The 4,935-nt window shown below is 33.5% G+C and overlaps 1 non-coding gene across 1 annotated transcript; it reads right to left on the bottom strand.

The window, feature by feature from the left end:
• Positions 1-1,612: 1,612 nt before the first annotated feature.
• On the bottom strand, positions 1,613-1,719 carry LOC139873762 (small nucleolar RNA R71). The gene has a single exon (XR_011767485.1). It is a non-coding gene; the product is annotated as a small nucleolar RNA R71 (small nucleolar RNA).
• Positions 1,720-4,935: the final 3,216 nt, after the last annotated feature.

Raw genomic sequence — 4,935 nt, 5'->3', positions numbered from 1 at the left:
TAGGGTTTAATTATAATTATAATTATTATATATTTAAAACCCTAATTAGGGTTTAGTAATTAATTAATTTAGTTTAGTTTTTAATTAATTTGTTTTAATTAGTTTAATTAGTTTTAATAAATTATAAAATTAATAGTTTTATAAAATAAATAATATAAAAATAATATTTTTATAACATTGTACTTTTTACAACTTTAAGTTTATTTTTATATTTTTGTATCTTCTTATTCGTTTTAGCGTAATATTTGTATTTTTCGCTCGTATTTAGTTTTAATATATAGTTTTTGCCATAGTTATTTTTATTTCTAGACTTTTAAGATTTGCCTTAAAATTCCTTAAGTGCTTTTTCTTTAGACTAAGATTTAGGTGCTTTAAAATTTTGCGACGCCGTTTTTATATTTTAGTACCTTTTTAAGTTATTGCCATTTGAGATATAGTATTTATTTTAAGCTTTAATATTTTTTTTAGACGTGACTTTTAATTCTTAGTTTTTAGTTCCTCTTTAAGTTTCGACGCGCTACTTTCTTATTTTTATTTTTTTCGACCATTTATTTATCGACGTTTTTCGACGCGCAATCTTTTTCTTTCTTATTTCTCGCCGCTCTAGTTTTTAGGACTTAGATTTTTTTACTATTTCTTATCTAAAATTTCTTTAAATTTAAACAAAAAATTATTTTAAGTGGTTAAATTGATAGACATCAAAATTTTCTGGTTCGTAGTAATAGTTGGATTTGTACGTGGATCGGGTTATTGGAGCCAAACAGTACTCAATTATATTGAGACCAAACGAATCCTGCCCCTCTGCTGCATCTTTTGGCTATTTGAAACGTGGGCAAAATCAGAAAAGTCTATTAATTGGATAACTTATATAATTTTTCTTTCTTTTTAAAAACTAATAGGATATTCAGTGAATGCACCGAGCAAAACGTTCACCACCTTTTGTACGTTCACCACCTGTAACTCGATCAAGACATCTAGCAAATATTGTCGCTGTTGATTTTTCTTTAGAATCGTCATCTAGTCGACCAAGTACTCCAATTCAAATTTCCGATAATCTATTTTTTGTACCCGACCTCACAATTGAGAATCCGGAGAATATTCAGGGATAATTCATAGATCCTGAACCATTAATCTTTCCTCTGGAACCACCAATCATTCAAACAGAGATTGTTGAGGAACCAACCATTAAATCAAAATCCTCTAGTGATTCAGATTCAGCAAATTCAATCATGGAGAATGTGGAACCTCTAAGTATGGAAGACCGAATGCGAGCTAAACGCACTGGCCAAGGTCACGTAATTACTCAACCAGACATTAATGCGCCAGATTATGAAATCAAAGGACAAATCCTACACATGGTGACTAATCAATGCCAATTTAGTGGTGCGCCGAAGGAAGATCCAAATGAACATCTTCGTACCTTTAATAGGATCTGCACTCTATTTAAAATTCGAGAAGTGGAGGATGAACAGATATATCTCATGTTATTTCCCTGGACTTTAAAGGGAGAAGCCAAAGATTGGTTAGAATCGTTACCTGAAGGAGCAATTGATACATGGGACGTCTTAGTTGAAAATTTCTTAAACAATTCTTTCCGGCATCTAAAGCCGTAAGACTTCAAGGAGAAATTGTTACGTTCACACAGAAGCCAAATGAAACTTTATATGAAGCATGGACAAGATTTGGAAAATTATTAAGAGGATGTCCGCAATATGGTTTAAACACCTATCAAATAGTACAAATATTCTACCAAGGATGCGACATCACTACAAGAAAAGACATCGATATAGCAGCTGGTGGTTCCATTATGAAGAAAACAGCAACTGATGCTTACAAAATTATTGATAACACTGCTTCCCACTCACATGAGTGGCACCAAGAAAAAGATATCGTTAGATCATCTAAAGCAGCTAGAGCCGATTCTAGCCATGACTTAGATTCCATTTCTGCAAAGATAGATGCTGTCGAGAGACGAATGGAAAAGATGACTAAAGATATCCACTCAATACGAATTAGTTGTGAGCAGTGTGGAGGACCACATTTAACAAAAGATTGTCTCAGTATTGAACTAACAATGGAACAAAGAGGGAATGTTTCATACATAAACCAAAGGCATGGAAATAATTATCAGAATAATTATCAACCACCAAGACCAATCTACAATCAAAACCAGAATTATAACCGAAATGTTCCATACAACAACCAACAAGGTCCTAGCAATCAACAAGTATCCAACAATACTTACAATCAGCAAAGACCTAATTTTCAAAATAAACCACCACAAACTGATGATAAAAAGCCAAATTTAGAAGATATGATGTCAAAGCTAGTTGATTCTCAAACACAATTTTTCACGTCTCAGAAACAAACGAATGAACAAAATGCTCAAGCATTTATAAATCAACAAGCTTCTATTCAAAATCTGGAACAAGAAGTAAGCAACCTAGCAAGGTTGATAGGTGAAAGAAAACCAGGAAGTCTACCTAGTGATACAAATGCTAACCCCCGGAATGAAACAGCTAAAGCCATTACCACAAGAAGCGGTATTACACTTAAACCACCTGAAACACCTGTAATTTCTGATGATGCAATTCCTACTCCACAAGAACCACAATCTGATCAAGACAAGGAAAAAGAACCGGTAGTTGAAAAGGTTAATGAAGATAACACAGTTAAGGCTAAACCTTATGTTAAACCATACCAACCACCACTTCCTTACCCGAGTAAAATGAGAAAAGAGAGACTTGAAGCCGAGCAATCCAAATTCTTGGATATGTTTAAACAGATAAATGTAAATCTTCCTTTCATTGATGTGATTTCAGAAATGCGTAGATATGCTAAATTTCTGAAAGATCTAATCACGAATAGAAAGAAAATGGAAGAACTCTCGGCTGTTACAATGAATGATAATTGTTCTGCAGTGCTGTTGAATAAGATACCAGAAAAATTATCTGATCCAGGAAGTTTCACAATTCCATGTTTTCTGGGTAGTCTTAGTTCAATAGAAGCATTGGCAGACTTAGGTGCTAGTATAAATTTAATGCCATATTCACTATACGCTAAACTAGACCTTGGAGAATTGAAACCAACAAGAATAAGCATACAACTAGCCGATAGATCAGTAAAATATCCTAGAGGGATAATGGAGAACATGCTAGTTAAAGTTGGTACTTTAGTATTTCCAGTAGATTTTGTTATTCTGGACATGGAAGAAGATTCTCGAGTTCCTCTCATATTAGGAAGACCATTCTTAAACACGGCTAAAGCAATAATAGACGTGTTCGGTAAGAAACTGACCCTAAGTATAGAGGACGAGAGTGTTACCTTTTCAGTTGATAGAGCCATGCAACAACCGCAATCTGCAGATGATACATGTTATTATATTCAAACCATAGATTCACATGTAGAATTGTTAGAAGAATTTCCAGAATTACAAGGAACAGGAGAATGTTCTTTAGGAGAAGGAACTGAACCAATTGATGAAACTGAAATGTTAGCTACACTTATGGCTAATGGATATGAACCAACAACAGAAGAAATTCAAATGCTAAAAGAAGAAGACAGATATCGATATAAATCATCAATAGAAGAACCACCGACATTAGAGTTAAAGCCACTTCCAAACCATTTGGAATATGCTTATTTACATGGTGAATCTAAATTACCTGTAATAATATCGTCTTCTCTTACTGAAAATGAAAAATCTCAACTCACTTCTGTGTTAAAAGCTCATAAACCAGCTATTGCATGGAAGATTCATGATATTAAAGGAATAAGTCCTTCGTATTGCACACATAAAATCCGTATGGAATAAGGTCATAAAACATATGTGCAACGCCAATGAAGACTAAATCCTAATATGCAAGATGTTGTTAAGAAAGAAATTATTAAACTGCTTGATGCAGGTTTAATTTATCCAATTTCTGATAGTCCATGGGTAAGCCCAGTTCAATGCGTGCCTAAGAAGGGTGGCATGACTGTCATCACAAATGAGAAAAATGAGCTTATTCCTACTAGGACTGTAACAGGATGGTGTGTTTGTATTGATTATAGAAAATTAAATAGCGCCACCAGAAAAGATCACTTTCCCTTACCTTTCATTGATCAAATGTTGGAAAGATTAGCCGGAAATAGTTACTATTGTTTTCTTGATGGTTTTTCCGGATATTTTCAAATTCCAATAGTACCCAAGGATCAAGAGAAAACCACATTCACGTGCCCTTATGATACTTTTTCTTACAAACGCATGCCATTTGGACTTTACAACGCCCCTGCAACCTCTCAAAGGTGCATGATGGCGATTTTTCATGACATGATAGAAGAATGCATGGAAGTTTTCATGGATGACTTTTCAGTCTTCGGTGATGAAATGTCCCGTTCTTATTGATTAAAAACATTCCATATTAATTGATTTCGTTGCGAGGTTTTGACCTCTATATGAGGCGTTTTTCAAAGACTGCATTCATTTTAAAACAAACCATAACCTTTATTTCATAGATAAAGGTTTTAAAAAACTTTACGTAGATTATCAAATACTGATAATCTAAAATATCCTGTTTACACACGACCATTACATAATGGTTTACAATACAAATATGTTACAATAAAATAAGTTTCTTGGATGCATTTTTTACACAATATCATACAAGCATGGACTCCAAATCTCGTCCTTATTTAAATATGCGACAGCGAAAGCTCTTAATAATCACCTGAGAATAAACATGCTTAAAACTGAAGGTATTTCATATGCCCGAGAGACATATTAAATTAATGTGGCTAATGTGTTATGATCCAAGTCGGGTCATACCCAATAACAAGCTTATCGACACCTTATATGTATTTAATCTTAACGAATGGATTGTTAAATAAATACGCGACACTTGAACTTTAGAAAATCGGTTTTCTAAAGAAATTTCACTTGAGATAAATTATTTG

This window comes from Rutidosis leptorrhynchoides, chromosome 10 (assembly GCF_046630445.1).
Source record: "Rutidosis leptorrhynchoides isolate AG116_Rl617_1_P2 chromosome 10, CSIRO_AGI_Rlap_v1, whole genome shotgun sequence".
NCBI lineage: Eukaryota > Viridiplantae > Streptophyta > Magnoliopsida > Asterales > Asteraceae > Rutidosis > Rutidosis leptorrhynchoides.
This window is presented reverse-complemented; position numbering and strand designations above follow the sequence as displayed.